The sequence below is a fragment of the Pinus tabuliformis genome, chromosome J (assembly GCF_031772625.1).
Source record: "Pinus tabuliformis cultivar Carrire ecotype Pingquan chromosome J, CPIR1, whole genome shotgun sequence".
In the NCBI taxonomy this organism is placed as follows: Eukaryota; Viridiplantae; Streptophyta; class Pinopsida; order Pinales; family Pinaceae; genus Pinus; species Pinus tabuliformis.
In genome coordinates this window covers 1518945434-1518966548 of record NC_142295.1, presented here as the reverse complement: position 1 = coordinate 1518966548, position 21115 = coordinate 1518945434, and the positions used below count along the sequence as shown (strand labels likewise).

The 21115-nt window shown below is 34.6% G+C and overlaps 1 non-coding gene across 1 annotated transcript; it reads right to left on the bottom strand.

Moving 5' to 3' along the window:
- Positions 1-1203: 1203 nt before the first annotated feature.
- Positions 1204-1275, bottom strand: TRNAK-UUU (transfer RNA lysine (anticodon UUU)). The gene has a single exon. It is a non-coding gene; the product is annotated as a tRNA-Lys (tRNA).
- Between the last annotated feature and the right edge of the window lie 19840 nt (positions 1276-21115).

The window sequence follows — 21115 nt, the reverse complement described above, 5'->3', positions numbered from 1 at the left end:
TCTCTTCACAAGAAGACCAACTTCTTCTAAGGTATCACGATTGTCCTGAATAAAATTCAATACATAACTATTGACCTCAAAGCATTGTAACTGCATTCTATTCAAGACATCGCACATCTGCTGTGGATAATGCAATTTAATATAGAAATGGGTAAGGCTCTTAGAAGAGAAGATACGAAATCTATTATATATGTCTCCTGTGAGTCCGCTTAAGTACCCACCTTCAATATCTTCTAAAGTTGAAGGGTTAGCTACCTTAGAATTCCAAGGCAACGGCTCGCAAACCATGGGAAGATTGAATTTGATCGGAAGAATACTGGGATCAAAATTGCACATAGCAAAGCAATTTGATGGTATAAACCTACCCTTATTATTCGAAACAGGGAAGTCATCCGTATAGCTCAATGTTGTGTTCAGAGTAATCAATTTGCGCTCAACTAATAATTCAACCAAGCTAGCCCCGATAGCATAATGACTCCTAGTAACTTTGCGTTTTGTCCCTTTTTTGGGATGATCCGCAGCTTTCGGCATTCCGAGATGATAAGCTTGAACTCGTACTGTAGACTCAAGCTATTGGATCAAAGTAGAGACCCTAATGACAGGTAAACTCTAAACACAATTGAACATTGACCCTAGTACATGAATCATGATAGCCTCCAACGTATAAGTCCCAAACTTCTGAATATAAGTTAGATCCTTTTCGGACAGGCCACACATCTCCGTTAGATATAACTTAGCAGTAATCATATCTATACCTATTAAGTGTTTGAGTAACAACGGAACACTTCGGAACAAAGTCTCCTCTTCATAATGAAGAGTGAGATTCTCTATTTTCATCTGTAAACCAACCAAATCGTCCTCAAAGCTCCCTTTCACAATTATTGATTTATTTATCATCAATAATTTGATGACCTCATCATGATAGAGATTAACCTTAGAAGCTTGATAACTAGATCCCGACTCATCTATAAGTTTGTATAAATTATTCCAGAACGCCAACTCAATCGACCCCAAAGCACCACTAATACCACCACTAAGACCCCTCGAATCAATGTTAAAAACGCCAAAATTACAGACAATGAAATGGAATTTTAACGCCACCATTGGCGACAAGTTTATAGCCTTTGTGGGCTTTTGCATAATGCAAATTTGTCTCATGATTTTAATCCAATAATTTAAAGCCCAACTATGTTGCAACAGCCTTGGGCATAGCAGGACTCGAACCTGCGACCATTAGGTTAAAATCCCAATGCTCTACCGCTGAGCTATATGCCCGAATGATCCTTCAACACCTGAGCCTTCGGTGGTCAACATCTGAGCCTCCGGCGGTCAACACTTGAGCCTCCGGCGGTCATCATATATATGATTAAAAAAGACAATACCCAATTCGTGTACCCTTTAGGTAATAAAATATATGTTTAGCTTTGGGATAAACATATACTTATTATCAAAGCTCTTGGATCGATTCATCCTAAATTCTTGTATCCAGGAGTTTGGGTGTACAGTCTTCAATGGTCCATCAGACCATTGGAGGTGTGCCAACTATATTACTTAGGTTCTGGTGTCGGTGTGTGGTTAGCCAGTGTGTGGTTTGCCGGTGTGTTGTTTTGCAGGTCAGGAGTTTTTGTCCTATGGTGGTCAAAGGAAAAAACTATTGGAGTTAAGTGTTGTGATGAATTCTTCATCTTAGAAAAGATAAAGGTTGTTGGATGGTCCAAGGATGGGAGGGTCTAAGGATGGAGGGTCAAAGGATGGGGAGGAAGTAAGGAAAATCTAGAAAAAATAAAAGGTTGGAAGGCAGGCAGGCCGAAGGCTCATTTGTTCAGATTTGGCTGTGCTAAAGTCTACATCCTCTATAAAAGATAAAAGGTGGTTGGAGGGCTGAGGGATGTTTGGTTGGAAGGTGGGGTGATGGGGCCCCATCAAGGCTGGCCGAAGGTTGGTTGAAGGTTGGTCAAAGGTTGGTCGAAGGTTGGTTGAATTTCTGACCGTGCCTGGCCGGGTGATTGAGGTTTGTGGATGACCCGAACTGCATTTGAAAGCAGGCAGGGTCTGAAAAACCAACCTACGGCCAACCTTCTTGATGGGGCCCCATCACCCCACCTTCCAACCAAACATCCCTCAGCCCTCCAACAACCTTTTATCTTTTTCTAGATTTTCCTTACTTCCTTCCCATCCTTGGACCCTCCAACACTTAACTCAAATATATTTCCTTTGACCACCAATGGGCAAAAACTCCCGACCTGCAAAAATCCTGACCAACAAAACCGACCTCCTCATTATAGTCGACACTGACCTAAAAGAGCGTAGGGTAGGCTTAGGATTTTGACGGAACCTTCCCTACAACACTCCAAACTAAGAAACACTCATCTTCATAGTTATAACGGACACACAAGGTCCACTCGAAAATACAAATAATAGTCACAAGGTAAATACAGTTGTCAGTTTTACTGACCAACATTGGGCTAATTGGACCCTATCTTCAACTCTCACCAAAGCTGAATCAAGAGCCCAATCATCTTCTGAAGTGTTGTACAGTTTAATGCATGATGTTAGAATGCCAAGTTCAAGCTAAGCTTGACCTTTTTTTGATGATTACAAGTTATTCGGAGTAACCTGCAATCAAAGGGAGCTTAAATGACACCCAACCACATGGCTGTCCAAATGAGTTAAACTATCCAGTACTAATAACAAATGTTGAAGATCATCCCTTTGCCATAGGCTGTACACGCTGACTGTACAGTTTAACGCATGATGTTAGAATGCCAAAACACACATAGCTTGACCTTTTTTTGATGATTAACAAGTTATTAGGAACCTGCAATCAAAGGGAGCTTGACATGACACCCAACCACATGGCTGTCCAAATGAGTTAAACTGTACGGTACTAATAACAAATGCTGAAGATTACACCCTGACCTGTACAGTTTAACACATGATGTTAGAATGCAAAGTTAATCCCTCATCTTGACCTTTTTTTGATGATTACAAGTTATTCAAAGTAACCTACAATCAAAGGGAGCCTGACATGACACCCAACCACATGGCTATCGAAATGAGTTAAACTGTCCAGTACTAATAACAAATGTTGAAGATCATCCCTTTGCCATACCCTGAGGAGAGCCTCACAGGAGAGACAGTGCACTGCCACTCCTCACCTCCCATCAACCCCTCTAACAACATGCCACTTGTGATGGGAGACTCATTGCTACACATGAGAAGAGGGACCGGCTTGTGGAAATTTCCGGGAATCAGTTGGTTACAAACTCTTTTTTTCTTATACCTAAAGGGTGCATCGGCAGGCAAGGTTTGAAAAACCAACCTTTGGCCAACCTTCTTGATGGGGCCCCATCACCCCACCTTCCAACCAAACATCCCTCAGCCCTCCAACAACCTTTTATATTTTTCTAGATTTTCCTTGCTTCCTCCCCATCCTTTGACCCTCCCATCCTTGGACCATCCAACAACCTTTATCTTTTCTAAGATGAAGAATTCAGCACAACACTTAACTCCAATATTTTTTTCCTTTGTCCACCCTAGGGAAAAAACTCCTGACCTGCAAAACAGCACACCGGCAAACCACACACTGGCTAACCACAAACCAACACCAGCACCTAAGTAATACAGTTGCCACACCTCCAATGGTCTGATGGACCATTGAAGACTGTACACCCGAACTCCTGGATACAAGACTTTAGGATGAATTGATCCAAGAGCTTTGATAATAAGTATATGTTTATCCCAAAGCTAAACATATATTTTATTACCTAAAGGGTACACGAATTGGGTATTGTTTTATTTTGATGGGATGAATGCACAGTGTTATTTCATTAATTGCTTGATGCCTTGTTATGCACAAGCAAAATGATTTTTTTGTCCACTGGGAACAAATGCTCGTGTCTCTTATGTAATAAAGATTATAATTTTTTCTATTTTTTCAATATTTCTTACAAAAGTTGTGCTAAGCATACACATACAACCAGTCTCATGCATCCCTTCAAAAAGTTTTTATTTTAAAAATTTCTAATATTTTGGGAATTTTTCGTAATTTGTATTTTTTCTACTTTTATGTTTTATGAAGTGAAACATGTAATAATACTTAGATTTCATAATTATCTATGATTTTATAATAAATATTAAAGGGTCCTACCAAGTGCTTGTTTTGATTGTTTGTATATTACTTTTGTAATTTCTTTCGGTTAACTTTTCTTTTTCTCTAATGCTCTAGTGTTATAAATTTAAAAGTAAGAAAACATAATATTTCAAGATGTTATAACCATACAAATATTTGAAAATTCTAAACTTTTATATATATATATATATATATATATATATATATATATATATATATATATATATATATATATATATATATATCATGGAATGTAACATAAAACTAATTACATACTTTAAAACAATGTTGTTTTTCATGTTTTTCCCATGTTTAATAATAAATTCATAAGTTATATGATACACATTAATAGTTTTTGTTATATATCTATATCTATATGTGTGTTAACATTTATATAATAATAGATTTTATACATTTAGAAAAGTATATGAAAGCAATACTTCTCATCCATGCAAAGTTATAGACAATATTTTGACGAATAATGTTTCAATTTTTATTTTTGAAATACATATATTTCCAATATGGTTTTAAGAACCATGTAACATTTTTGGAGTTCTTATTTTCTAAGGATTTATCTTACAAATAGTAATGAACGTATTTTTTTGTCGTATTTTTTGAGCCCCATCCCATCACCACTTAATGATTTGAAGAGCAAGTGGAGGATGTTTTTAAAAGAATACTAATTTTCTTTTGGTTTTATTTATAAACTTAGTAGGAATATTTTGATGGATTGTTATAAATTTTGATTATTGAAATTACCCTTAAAAGTTTTTTTATAAGAAAAATACGGAAATCCATTTAAAGTGTTAGAATTTTCAAAATGACAAAGTTATATCATCAAAATTCTAATATTTGTGGGTCTTATCAAAATTACTTACTTAAGAGGGAGAGACATTTGTTAACAAATAGATTATTAGATAAATGTTAATTAATGGGTATTTAAATCACATATTTATTTGTAAATCTATTTTAATTACTTAAAATCTATTTATTATTTAGTATTTAATAATAATGTTTTTTGTTAATGAAATTGGAGTAAATTTTCACTCTTATTAAATGATTTAAAAATATTTAACAATTCAAATTCAAATTGAATAAAACTATAATCACCTACATTCATAAATTAAATATCTAAAAAAAATATACATTTCACATTATCTTCATACTTAATTAGAAATTATACTAATGAAATCCTTAAAAAGTACATACCTGTCTCAACCCTATAAGTCTAACTCTAGGTTGGAAGTTGTACCACTGAAATTCTTGCAAAGTGCATACTTGAATCTACTTTAGCTAGTCCAAATCTCACATTATTCAACCTAAACTTTTCATAAAATATATAAGGATAATATGAAAAATACGGAAATCCATTTAAAGTGTTAGAATTTTCAAAATGACAAAGTTATATCATCAAAATTCTAATATTTGTGGGTCTTATCAAAATTACTTGCTTAAGAGGGAGAGACATTTGTTAACAAATAGATTATTAGATAAATTTTAATTAATAGGTATTTAATAACATATTTATTTGTAAATTTATTTTAATTACCTAAAATCTATTTATTATTTAGTATTTAATAATAATGTTTTTTGTTAATGAAATTGGAGTAAATTTTCACTCTTATTAAATGATTTAAAAATATTTAACAATTCAAATTCAAATTGAATAAAACTATAATCACTTACATTCATAAATTAAATAGCTAAAAAAAATATACATTTCACATTATCTTCATACTTCAGTAGAAATTATCTTCTTTTCTCTACGGTCTTCCAACTTCCTTTGTCTTGCATCTCCTTCATCTCTAATGAAATCCTTTAAAAGTACATACCTGTCTCAACCCTATAAGTCTAACTCTAGGTTGGAAGTTGTACCAATGAAATTCTTGCAAAGTGCATACTTGAATCTACTTTAGCTAGTCCAAATCTCACATTATTCAACCTAAACTTTTCATAATATATACAAGGATAATATGAAAAATACAGAAATCCATTTAAAGTGTTAGAATTTTCAAAATGACAAAGTTATATCATCAAAATTCTAATATTTGTGGGTCTTATTTCCATAAGAAAGATAATAATAATTATAATTATAATAATATCATTAAATTAGTAAATAAGAATTTGACCTGGGTCCTAAGGTCAAAATTAGCCGTTAATTTAGCCGTTGGAGACTCTGCTCAGACTATTTATCATGCTAAGCTGGATCTGTTTCTTCAACTTGTCCTGACGATGAACCACACTAGTTGGTTCGAAACGCGTCGACAAATGATATTCCATGTGATTTTCGCCGAAGAATCTTTCTTAATTTGTGGGTCTCATCAAAATTACTTGCTTAAGAGGGAGAGACATTTGTTAACAAATAGATTATTAGATAAATTTTAATTAATGGGTATTTAATCACATATTTATTTGTAAATTTATTTTAACTACCTAAAATCTATTTATTATTTAGTATTTAATAATAATGTTTTTTGTTAATGAAATTGGAGTAAATTTTCACTCTTATTAAATGATTTAAAAATATTTAACAATTCAAATTCAAATAGAATAAAACTATAATCAATTACATTCATAAATTAAATAGCTAAAAAAAATATACATTTCACATTATCTTCATACTTAATTAGAAATTATACTAATGAAATCCTTAAAAAGTACATACCTGTCTCAACCCTATAAGTCTAACTCTAGGTTGGAAGTTGTACCAATGAAATTCTTGCAAAGTGCATACTTGAATCTACTTTAGCTAGTCCAAATCTCACATTATTCAACCTAAACTTTTCATAATATATACAAGGATAATATGAATAGACTTCCACTTTTATATGGTTTTGGAGGTCTTGAACTCGATAACAATTTAAATTAATCTAAGTCTTAGTCAATGAATCAAAAACTTCATATTCTTATTTTATTCAACATTAATTAGGAAAGTTATGAATTCCACCTTAAAGCTTAAACTAGGGTCTATGATTACCATGTAACATATGGTTTACAATTAATATATAACAATTTAACCATAATAAAAGTTAAAAACCCCAAGGCTACCTTAAATTGGGGTTTATGATTACTATATAACATACTTTATATGTAGATACTTTAAACTAGGGTTTATGATTACCTTGTAACATATTTTTGTACAATTAATGTACAACAATTTAACTATAAGAAAAATTATAAATGCAATTCTACCTTAAATTGCGGTTTACCATTACTATGTAGCATACTTTATATGTAGATGGTTTTGGAGGCTTTTAACTCTATAAACATTTAAATTAATCTAAAGTAGGTATCAATTACTTTTTACATAAGAGACAAGTACTAAGCAACAACTGCATATTACACGTGTTTAATCTTAGCAATGCAATATAAGATGTAAATAGTCATTATCATTTTATTTTTTTTAAAGAGTGGTGTTAATGGATATGTTAGATGATATTACCATTAAGATGTGTGAGATTTTGTCAAATTTAGATATCTTTATCTTTAACCCTCACAATTATCTCCCACCTTTTTAAGTCTCCATGAAATTCAATAATAAAGCCTCTCAAAACTAACTCTAAACAAATCAACTATTTATATTCCGTTAACAAATAATTAAATTTATGTCGCTAACCATATTTATTAAATAAAACAATTTATTTTTTTCCATAAATAATATATAAAAATAAATTTTAACATCAATATATTTGATGTCAAATTATAATAACTTATTTTAAAATTAATTATACATTATTTCTTCATAATTATTTAATATAAAATTTCAAAATGTTGTAATAAATTCACAAATATAATTATTTAAAAAAACTCCTTATAAAATAAAATTCCCCATATTATTTTTCCATTTCATAATCATATAATTTCTCTGAAATTCTCATAAAATACTTTTTGTATGACACCACTCATCACGGGTTTTTTTCTCTCGGTAAAAAACTATACTATTATATTATGTACAGGAGTCAAAAGTTACACCATGGTAAATCAAGAGAGAACCAGGCTCTTGGTATGTCACCCGAGAGCAGTTGAGGCCAACAAAGAAACTAGCCCACGCAGGGGCACCAGACATATAAGAGAGACTGTCCAAAAGAGCAAGCCCACACAGGGGCACCAACCATTTTATCCCACGTAGGGGAGACTGACCTTACCCATCCCATTAACAAAGTTTCAGAAACAAAGACAGCAAAACAGACAGCGAAAGAGACCAGAAGCATTGATGCTATAACTGAGCCAAAACAAACAGCAAAAGAGACCAGAAGACCAGACAGAAGAGCCAAAGGAACCTTGTGCTCGGGCGTCATCAATCGTCCATTTGCACTTCCTCTACCCGGCACCAACCATAGGCTTCCCTTTCAGCAGCAGTGGGAAAAGTATCTTCCTCTTCGCGGTCCCCGCCCTCTGATCATGCTTCCTTCGCGGTGCGTTTTCCAGGTCTGAGGCAGGACCTTTAACCTCCTGCTCCGTATTAGCTTCAGGAATCTGTGCTTCGTGCATCTGGTTATCAGTTTTCCTCTGCCCATGTTCATCTAGGGAATCATCCTCTTCCCGGGAATTTTCAATGAACAGGACCGAGACATGCGCACTAATCCGCGAGTTATTCACGGAACTACTAAAATTGAAGATAGCAGAGCTGAAGGCAGGCAGGGAAGTCGAGCTCGAAGCCCCTGCATCCATGAATTGACTGGAATGGAGGGGATTAGCTCCAGTGGAGCGAGAAATATTGCAATGGCAGCAATGGACCACATTATCCACCTCGTGACTGCGAGAGGTTCCCCCTCTAGAACTGCCTCGATGGCTAAGCAGACGCTGTCGAGGTCTCACCATTCTCACAGGGGGCAAGGGGAGGAAATTCCAACAGACCACGGGGTAATCCAAACACCCAGCTACCATAACCAGCTGTGGGATGAGCCAGACAGACGGAGAGGATATCCCAACGGAGACGGAGAAGCAAGGCAACCGAAGTTGCAGAGTCCTGCTTGACGGAGGAGCCACCAACATTCTCTGTTCATACTCTGCACCATCACTTATAACCTCACCTGCTTTGCTTTGGAGCTCACCCGCCATAACTGTTGCCTTCGCCTGAGCCGAATTACCGTGTCGAGCATTAACTATTCCCTGCAGCTTCACCTTATACCAGTTGCGTCCCTTACTTGCGTTTTCAACGTCTGCCATGTGATGGCCAGTGGTCGGCATGTGGCCATCCATCCACGCCTGTCCCATCTCATTTAGCACCCGCATCCGAGGGAACTGCATCTTTTTGGACCAGTCGAGAGCATTCTTGAGCTTTGTCAGACACCACTCATCACGGTTAATTTTATATATCCACTTTATTTTTTTGTCATAGAATCATTTACAAAATTGATTTTACTCACTTTCAACATATTTGATATCAAACTGGTTGACCTTAATATCAAATTGTTATACTTAATGATAAAATAGATAACATATTATCATTTTTTTTAATGTTAAATATATTTTTCCAAAATGTAATTAAATATTTAATGAAATAATTTAGTTTGAATATATATATATATATATATATATATATATATATATATATATATTCCCATGTACAATTAAAAAATAAAATAAAATCAAGTTATAATAATAATAATAATAATAATTTCCATATACAATTAAAAAATAAAAGAAAAACAAATTAAAATAGAAAAGTGATTAATAATCAATATTGCTAAACATTAATAAAATAAAAACAAATTATGATGAACTAAGAATATTGTTTGTGTAAATTGTGTTCATAACAGATATTATTGAAAGAATTTTGAGAAATGTGTCTCTTGTCATGCCTTGACCTCTTTGCAATCGGTTCACAATGATTTGTGTTGTCTACTCTACCCTCATTTCTCTAGTTGCAAATACTCTTAATTTTCATTGTTGATAATTTAGAGTCTTAAAATTTAAGAGTGGAGTTTTTTACTTATTCTGGGCTTACAAGGCTTATGTAGAAAAACAATTTTCATATCAATTGCAAAGGTTAAGAATAGATAATGGAGGTGAATAAGCTAACAAAAAATTCACCGCCTACAAGGCTCTTGTGCAAAAACTATTAAGGCATCAATTACAAATGTTAAGAATAGATAATAAAGATGAATAACTTAACAAAAAATTCAAAACTTAGTACATTGCATAGGGCATTCAAATGCATCATATTGTTCCATATACACCACAGAAATGACATTGTTGAGACAAAGAATAAAACCTTAAACAAATGGTCAATTATTAAAAAGACTCATATTACGTGGAAGCCATTGATGATGCAAATTACATAGTAAATTACAGTCCTACAAATATTTTGAAAAATATTATAGTAGAAGAAGTATAGACTAAATTTAAGCCATGTATAAACCAAAGCTCATATTGGGTGGAAGCCATTGATTATGAAAATTACATAGTACATCACAATCTTAAAAATACTTAAAAAATATTATATGAGAAGTATGGACTAAATTTAAACCATATATTAACCATTTGTAAATTTAATAGTGAAACATGAGCTCACATTTCTATTAAGAAAATGAAAGCATTATAATTTAAAAATAAGAAGTATATTTTTGTTAAATATTTTGAAGATATCAAAGGTTCCTTTTTCAACTTCATTTTAATGAAGTGAAATGATTAATTATAAAAAATGATAAATTTTAAATAACAAAAAGAAATTGTGTAACTTTCAAAGGAGAATAGCTTGAGTTATAGTTAGAAAGTTTAATTCCTCCTCCACAAAGGTTCTATTCTTCATAAACATGTTAACTTGTGTGGATAAAATTTGAACATGTTGAATATTGAAGTGAATAGTGACCATCCTTACCATTCAAAAACAAAAAAATTGTCTAACTACTCCAGTTTGGTTATGTTGGAATTATGTTACCTTTCTACTTATTTTGAGACTGCCTAACTAATTTACTTTACTTATTTTGAGAATATATTCATTGATTTAATTGTGATTATGTTTTGAGTATATATCTAGTGATTTTAATTGTGAATACACTGATTTTAATATTAGCCCCCACCTAAAAAAATAACAAGAAAAACAAAGCGAACGTCAACATCATCAAAGATGGACATGGACGATGCTAGATAAGTTGACAATAATCTCCATGAACAATAGTATTGGGTTTCACAAAATACCTTCATTATTTCACCTCCTGTGTCGATTTCCTGATTTCATACCCCCACCAAAGTTAGACATATCCCTTCCTGTCAGATGCATATCTGCCATTCTAATATCACGTCCTTACCTAATCACATTCAAAGGGACCTTATGATCAAGGATGAAATTTAATGGGAAAATTTCCCTTCACATGGTGATTTTCCAGTCAAATATAGTTAAAAGATTTGGGATACAGTTCAAATTATTCCTTAAAACCCTAAAAACGAGTTAGAAAAGTGTGAAAACTGTGAATTTGATGGGTGGGTCTGTTTTGAAATTCCAACCCTACTTCTAATATAAAGGTGTTGTCTAAAGAGGCCACAATTTTGTCTAGACGATGAATTTCTTGTAAGAATTCGGTGAATTGTTTTTCAAGAAATCCAACTTTTGTTGTGTTTAAATCATTTTTTATGACAAAATTTGATTCAACGCCATTAAGAACCCCTGAGGCAAGCTTTACAACTCTAACCCAGATTTTCAAAAATTTCTACCAAATTTTCTCAAAATCATGCCGGAATTTCTATTGTTTTCCAGGTGGAATTGTGACCTGTTTAGACTTTGTGTTATATAAAACACATTTTCGATGCATTCATAAAGCATATATTTATCTATTTTCCTTTCCAGTTTCTTAATCTGTAGGTGTCACCTCGAAAATGACAACGACCGATGATGGTAGAGACTGTTAGGTCCCGATAATACTAGTGTATCCCCCTTATTGTTACTGTGTGACCTCCTATTGTCATTGTTGTGCCCATGTAGCCCCCATATTGTTATTTTTGTGCCCCATAGAAGCTTACTATTGTTATTATTGTGCCCTTACATCATTATTCTTATGTAGGCTCTGATTATATTGTGACCCCTTAGACTCCTATATACATCAAGGACGTCTTGTCATTTGTATCATCCAAGAATTGTTCATTTATTTGATGTAAAGGAGGTTCCCCCCTCGAAGAGGCTATTTCTCAAGCCGATGATATATCTTTTCTTCTATTTTGTGAGCTGGTTATATAACATTTGGTATCAGAGCTTTGGATTCTAGGGTTTCGTTGCTTCAAATAGGTCATATTAGTATTTTCACTACAATATTTTTTATACGAGTCTTAAGAAGGTGAAATTTCGACCAATTGGAGAAAAAATCTAGGTGAACTTTGTGTAAAAAATTCAAAACTAGGTTCGTTACATTTTCTGAGATATGGTCCGAAGAAGTTAAGGTTCTTGTAGGCTCCAGAATTCAATCTCAAACAAGTGACCTAAGGAAAATCGTCATTGCTTTTGCTATGAGCATCAAATTTGAATTTCATAAAAATGTGACTGAAATTGCACAGACTTTAGTTTTTCGTGTATCATTTTTAGGGCCGAAGGTCAAATGTAGTCACCTGTGGCACTTTGTACAAGTTCACTCTACTGATCTAGTTTATAATCAGGTCGTCGTGCAATATTGGTCATAACTTTTTCTTGAAGAATCTAATCTTGGTTAGACTTGTGGCATTGGAAAGAATACTCAGAGGGATACCACAAGACGATATTTTAGACCTTGGAGATATGAAATTACAGAGATACAACAATTTCAATATCTAGCTCCAAAAAACAAGAAAAAAGGTGTGTATATTTTTTTAATTTGCAATTCTTTTGCTTGAAAAATCAGTTTGAAGTCATTCAAAGGGAATAGAGAAGCATAGATATCATTATTTCATTCCAATATGTCTCAAAAAATAAAACTGGAGACACCCAGTAAGCAATCAGAAAGCTCTAATATGACGCATGAAGAAGAGGAAGAAATTCAACATGCTATATTAAAATTACGAGACCAAGTGCAACAAATTTCGCTGGCATAAAGAGTAACAAAAAATGAATTGGAAGCGATGATGAATGTTAAAATCGATGGTTTAAAAGGGAACATGGATGATTTAGAATAAAAAATAAAAAGAGAAATGTAAGGTTTGAAGGATGGTTTAAAAGCAAAAATGGAAGGTTTGACAAAGTTGCTACAAGAAATGCTTCCTAGTGGTGACAAGGTACTTCATGGAACTCATGATGAAACCAAAAGGAATGTTAATCATGATTTTAGAGACTCTAACTTTGGATTGAAGACTAACCACATTCCAAATATCGATATGAGGAAGTTTGATGAAAAGGATATGGTAACATGGATACTACAAATAGAGCAATTCTTTGATTTAGATGATGTGTCTAACACACAAATGGTACACATTGCATCTTTATATTTAGAAAAAATCAGTTCATGTGGTATCGATGGCTTTTTTCTCGTAAATCAATTTTCATTTGGGAAACTTTTGCAGAAGTTGGTGGCACATTATGAAGATACAAAGAGAAATACCTTCTTTAGCCAATTGATAAATCTAAAAAAAAGGGTTGAATAACAGAGCACATTGATGATCTAGGCGGCTCAAGAGAGGCTCAAAAATCAAAGAGGGCTTAGGAAATGCTAAAAATTAAATGTTCTTAGATTAAAATGAAACCACGTTCATATCTAAGATCTCATCGTAAGCTTTCCAAGAGCATAAACGACACCTCAATCCAAGTTTGTATGCTCAATATATTCACGGTCAAAGTTTTGGTCAGCAAAAGTCAAAGTCAAATGATGACATAACATCTTGTACTGCTGATATCAACAGGTTGATGTGGAAACCTAAGGATGTGCCACATTTCATGCACATATGGAATTTTTTTGGACATGAGTTGGGCCAGTGAAAATGTGCCACGTGGCACTTCCAAAGCATGCCAAATGGCATCATGAGAATGTGCCACATGTCTTACAAACAATGGACAGTGATTAGCTTTTATGCAGCAAATAAAATGTTGCCACATGGCCCAATTTCATGGTGCCACGTGGCAGCTCAAGTGTGGACCTCGAGATGGGTGCAAATATCATTTGCATTCAACATTAGTATTTTGTGTATGGTCTAACATACCATATAACATTATATTAACATTAGCATGGTTTTTACAACCATATGTTAAAAGCTTGAAAACCATTAGATTTGAAACCTTGACTGTCTAACCACCAATGCCTTAATATAAGGTGGCCAACCAACATACCAACCTGATGCATTGTTAAATTTGCCCGAAAACATTTATTTAAACCTTTGTTTCTCATAAGCATGGGACCAAAGGAGGAGGCGGGGCCATGGAGAGTAAGTTGTATCACCTTTTGGAAAAATGGTGGGCTAATAGGGGTTCCTAACAAGAACGAATCCTAAGATAGATTTTAGGAATATTCTAGCAACAAAATCTTGAGGAATCTTGGAGATTCCCTTGGAGATAATTTTTGAAGTTGTGAGAAATATGTTAAGTTTATACTTAGAATTTCGATAGGAGTCTAATGGCATGATTTATTTTTGGATCTGAGCAACAGATCTCCAATCAACTTGCAGAGAGGAATCTTTGTGGAATCATGAGAAATCTAAAAGATTCCCTTGGGGCCAATTTTTCACAGTGACAGAATCATGTCAAATTTATACTCAAACAAACTAGAATTTTTCCAAGCATGTGATGGCATGATTGGGTTTCTGATTTGAGCAACAAAATTTCAATCAACTTGTAGAGAGGAATCTTTGTGGAATCGTGAGGAATTTAACAGATTCCCTAAGGGCCAATTTTTGACAGTTTCAAAACCAGGTTGACCTTATACTCAAATGACTCAATTTTTCACAAGGAGCATAGTGGTGAACTCATAATTGTCATCTAAGCAAAAAAAATCTAGTCAACCAACGAGAATGAATCTTTGGGGAATCTTCAAGATTCCCGAGGGTTCATATTTTGACGATGTCAGAAGGGGGTCGAGTTTATAGTCATTCGACATGATTTCGCACCACGAATTCAACGTTGCAGTGCATTCCTTAGCAGATCTGTGCATTTGCAGGCCATCCCCGGAAGTGGAGGTCTATGATGCAGTGATGCCATGTCTTTCTTTTGATTTGCTAAGATGATGTTTTTTATGTTAAGATCCTTGTTTATCATTCTATTGGAGGGTACTCGTATGCCACTCATGTGAGAATTAGATATCTTGTCATGCTAAAGGAGGGCCCATACGAGTGAGAGTTCTTGTAGGAGAACGTCTTGTGGAGAGACATGCCACACTTGTTGAGGGAGTTTAACCTTATAATGAAAAATAATATCACATGTACATCATCATCATCATGCAGAATTTAATGAAGCAGCCTCCCCACTCTTGACACCTGGCCCGGAGACATAACCTACACTGGGTGAATTCTGTTATCAATGTGTGTCTGTCCTTTGATTTGATGGTCGTCATTATGTTTCATCTTCTTTAAAGTATGAAAAAGTGGTTTTTCATACACTTTCACATGAAATTATGCTAACATCACAAAAGTAAAATATATTGGTTAATTCCGGTAGCTGAAGAGATCTGGATCAAGTTTGGTATTAGAGTGGTCTTCTTGCTGATGTGAATTGTGAGTGTGAATGATTTAACGTGCAACTAGAATGAAAATGGAGGATGACATAGATCTCTATGAGGCATTCTACAGGATGGCCAAAATGGTAGATATAATGTATGCAGACTATGAGGAGAAAATGTCAAGGGAGTTATAGGAAAAATAAAGAGCAAAGGACGATGCTCCATATAAATCTCCCAGTGATTATTCATCTTCTTCATTGTCTTCTCATCATTCGAATGAGGAGATCAATCAGATCCCCCAAGAAGAGAATGCTAAATTGAGGATACTTCTACAAGAAGAAAAAGAGGAGAAGCAAAGATTGAAACTTCAGTTATGAGCTACGGAAGAGGCCTTGGAAAAATTGAAATGAAACGAAGGCTTAACGAAGCTATCATCACCTATTTCAGAATCAACAGTTGAGGTAAACAATGTTGATTGTTATTTAGTTTCATTTTCACATGATGCTATTTATGTTGGAAGCCTTGAGGTACCCATTTCAGGAACTGGCCTGAGACTCCTTACCAAGATGAGATACACTAAAGGAGAGTTCTCAAAGGTGGAAGAAGCTTCCAAGGCATTGAGGAAAGAGGATGATGTGAACACATTACAATCCTCCCATGACAATGCACATTGTAGAGGGAGAGCTAAGGCAAGCTCTCATTGCCAAGATTGCACGAGAGACAACCAAGAGAGGTATAAAAAGTCTCATTATTCTAAAGTTCATTTTGATTACAAGCATATTGTTAATGTTGAGCAGAAATCATGGCATAGAAAACCATGTAGTTTTTGTGGCTTGCATAACCACATGGTTTTAGAGTGCTGGAAGAGAATTGCAACAAGAAAAAGGACGAGACGTGAAAGGCCTTCTCCACATTAGGGAATGAAGAAGGTTAAGAAGGTCTGGAGGAAGAAGACTTTTTGCAATCATCACAATAGAGGTGGACATCAAACAACCATGTTCTGGAGGCTCCATCTAGAGCGGTGTCTCAAGGACAAAGCACCCATGCAAGAACCAGCTGGTGAAGATTTTCAACAAGTGAATCTGTCACAGGGAGATGACCAATTCACTTTGTTGAGAAAGGGATGTTTTTAATAGATATAGTAGCTTTTCTTGGCTGCATTTTGTAAATCATGTGTTGCAATGTAATTGTAAAAGTGATGATGTGTTTTCCATCGCTTATTAAAGCAATGATGATGTTTTTGGATTTTTTGTTGATAGCTGGGGCATTGGTTTCTATTATTATTTAGACTTAACCAAAGAGTGTGTGTTATAAACTATTGGAAAGTATGGGGATGCTTGGGTCATGATTGGTAATGTAATTGAACATGTAGTTTGCAAATATTGTACTACATGTTTGCATAGGAGGTAGGTGTTGGATCATCACTTATGGCTCTGAAGAACAAAGGTGAAGGAGAAGGAAGTGTGGTATGTCATAGAACTTGTTGTGAAGACAATGGAACACAATAGATTATAGATTATGTTCATGATTTTGGAGGACCAAAAGCTCCTCAGTGGGGAGGAATGATCGCGATGGCTCTAGAGAGGCTAACAAATCAAAGAGGGCTAAGGAAATGCTTAAAAATAAGAGTTCTTGGATTTCATTGAAATAAAGGTTAGATCAAATATCTCGTCGCAAGCTTTCCAATGGTGAAAACGACACCTCAATCCGAGTTTGTATGCTCAAGATATTCGCAATCAAAGTTTTGGTCAAATGGGGAAAAAGTCAAAGTCAAATGATGACATAGCAGCCCGTCCTACTGACATTAGTAGGTTGATGTGGAAACCTAAGGATGTTTCACATTTCATGCACATATGGAATTTTTTTGGACATGATTTGGGCCAGTGAAAATGTGCCATATGACACTTCCAAAGCATGCCACATGGCATCATGAGAGTGCACCACATGTCTTACAAACAATGGATAGTGATTGGTGTTTATGCAGCAAATCAAATGTTTCCACGTGGACCAATTACATGGTTCCACGTGGAACCTCCAATTTAGACCTCAAGATCGACGCAAATATCATTTGGGTTCAACATTCGTATTTGGTGTATGGTCTAACATACCATATAACATTATATTATAAATTAGAATGGTTGTTACAATCATATGTTAAAGACTTGAAAACCATAAGATTTGAAACCTTGACCCCCTAACCACCAATGCCTTAATATAAGGTAGCCAACTAACATGCCAACTTGATGCCTTGTTAAATTTGGCTGAAAACATTTATTTAAACCTTCATTTCTCATAAGCATGGGACCAAAGGAGGAGGTGGGCCTGTGGAGAGTAAGGTGTATCACCTTTTGGACAAATGGTAGGCTGAGAGGGGTCCCTCATAGGCACGAATCCTAAGACATATTCTAAGAATATTCCAAGGAAATATTTTATGAAATATTCCAGCAACAAAATCTTGAGAAATCTTGGAGATTCCCTTGGAGTGAATTTTTGAAGGTGTCAAAAATGTTAAAAATAGCAACAAGAAATTCTAATTTAATTTGTTCTTGATTGAAATTCTATTCTCATAGTAACTTGTAATCGTTAACTAAGCTAATTTGACTTAGTTGGCTCAGTAAATTCAAGTTGGAAGTCTATCTAGAGTCATGTAGAGTGTTTCCTAAGTTTTAGGGGTCCAGGTTGAGTTCTTTTGAGTTGTAATTAATTAACTCAGTCTAACTGAGTTATAGTCAGTTTAACTAGTTCAAAAAGTTGGATGAACTAGTAGGAGGTATAGTAGTGGGGATCAAATTCAGTGCAACTTCACTACTCCACCAGTTAACTGGATATTCACTAATAAATAACTCATGTATGTCATTTCAGAGGAAGACCCATTTCAGATTATTGTTCAGGGACAATGTACTATTAGTTGTATAATTTTGCGAACTGTACAAATGATGCATGCAATTAGTAGAAGGCTTATGGATGGATTGCACAGTTATGGTGAGGGATTTTCCCAATTAAATAAATGCTAATTCTCTCAGGAATTGTGCAAGGAAGTAGGGGCTTGGCAAGGTAGAAAATTTGGCTAGGTATTGCTTTGAGCTGGTTTGTGAAGCCGTGAGATAGATTGTACTTGTTTATAGATTGTTCGGGTTGAACAAGCATTGTATTTTGTTATCAAATCTTCTAGTTAATGCATTATAGATAGTTAGGTTTTTAAGCAGTTGCTTTCCCCAGAACAATATTGTGTTATGTGTGAATGAAATTCTTCCTTTTCTGTTTAGTGTTTTCATTGATCAATTTTGGTTTCCGCTGATGAGTAGATTTGATTATTGCCTTTTGTTTTAGCATGTCACATAAGTTGTTGAATCTATAAGTAAAAATATACATGGTATCAGAGCTGAAGACATTAGCGAAGAGGACAATACGAGTTTGTTGTGAAACTGAAATCGAATTTGCAAGTTCATACTTCAGAGTCAGCAGGATGTCGTTCTAGGCTTTGAAACTTGAGTATGCCCTCGAGGGAACCTCGAATTACATATATTGGAAGGATAGGATGGAGGCAATGACGGAAGACAACAGGCTGAAGGAATTCATAGATCATGATATTCCGAAGCCTCCAGCATCTGATGCTAAATATCTGGCTAAATGGAGAAAGTGTGTGGAAAAGGCGAGAAGGATTATCCTAGAAGGAGTTCGAGATCATATTGTCTCAAATATCCACGGAAAGGAAACTCCATTTGCAATGTGGAAGGCATTGATGGACCTGTTTCAAAATAGCAGTGACCATAGGAAGCTGGCATTGAAGGAAAAACTCAAAAAGATCAAGATGGAGAAGGGTGACTCAATTCCGAAGTACTTGACCAAGTTCACCCAATGTCGGGATGAGCTTGGAAGTGTCGGGAATATTGTTGTCGAACACAATCTGGTGAACCTAGTAATTCTAGGACTTCCCAAGAGCTAGCACAGCCACCAGGACTCAGTTAATGGGAGGGAAAAGCTACCAGAGTGGGAGTGATTGTGGTCTAACTTGGTAAAACAAGATATTCGGCGAAATACCAAAGATAGATCCTCATCAAAGCATGACGATGAGGATAATTGTGCCTTATCTGGTAAGGCAAAGAAAGGGAAGGGCGAGTCATCCCATTCCAAATCAAATTCTTATTAGGGTGGAAATAAAAAGGACATATCTAAAATCAGGTGTTTTCACTGTCACGAGTTGGGACACTTTGCCACAAAGCGTCTACAAAAGAAGGCTAGTAAGAAGCCCTCAGGAAGAGCGGCAGGTGAAGCTCATGCTTCATAGTTCGAATTGGATTTTACCCTCATTGGTCGTATGGTGTCATCAATGATATGACACTTAGTACTTCATACAATGACAATCCATTTTCATAAATATTTAGCTTTGATAGGTGTACTCTTTATTAAATGTTATGACACTTGACTTAGTACTTCATACAATGACAATTCATTTTCATAAATATTTAGCTTTGATAGGTGTACTCTTTATTAAATGTTATGATTGCATACAACGTCTTTTTGATTTTTTATTTTTAAACAATTTGTTTTCTAACAAATTCAATTTTAAACACCATGAAATTAGTCCTTTCATGTAAATGAACAAATTCAAAAATAAAAATAAAAATTCAAAAAATTTCGAAGTTTATTTTTTATTTTCAAAATATTTAATTTTTTTCAGAACTTTAGGAAACTTAAAAAAATATATTTATAAATTTAAAAACTAATGGAAAATCAAACCTTTTTAACTAAAAACAAAAACAATATAACCTCAGCAGTTATAATAATATATCACACATCATCTGGAGAGGATTTGTTGCAAAATATAGGTACTGCATTGAATATAACACCCCAGCCTACTGAAATACCAATATATCAAGTCAACTCATAACTCTCCATGCTTTTAATAACATTAGATTAAAATAACTATTTTGTCATATTTCAAGGTGTGTTTTACATCCATGTGATGTACAAGGGACTTTCATTAAGTTTGCACACTATCAACAAAGAGAGGATCGTAGATCTAGATAATGCTAAGAAATGTTATCCCTGATCCTCTGCATCACGCCACTCTAAGACAATATTTCCTTTAAGTGGCCTTCTTAGCATATCATGGTGACCTTCCTGTGCAAGGCCATTCATCAAATTGTGGCACTCCTCTTCCATTATGGGCCACTCCACTTCTATTGTACTCTTTGAGTGCCCTTCTTTTCACATAGATTCATGTGTAGCAATGGTCTCACTCATACCGTGTCATTATTTCTCAAATCATGGCTCATTTTCCTGATCTTTGCTCATATTTAAAGCTCAGATCCACACATATGGAGGAATATGACAACTTATCGATATAATACTTCTTGTTCCCTATAACACTCCTAAATTTTTTTATTGCTTCTACTAAAACAACTTGGAAGAGTATGGGCTAATAGAAATCCAA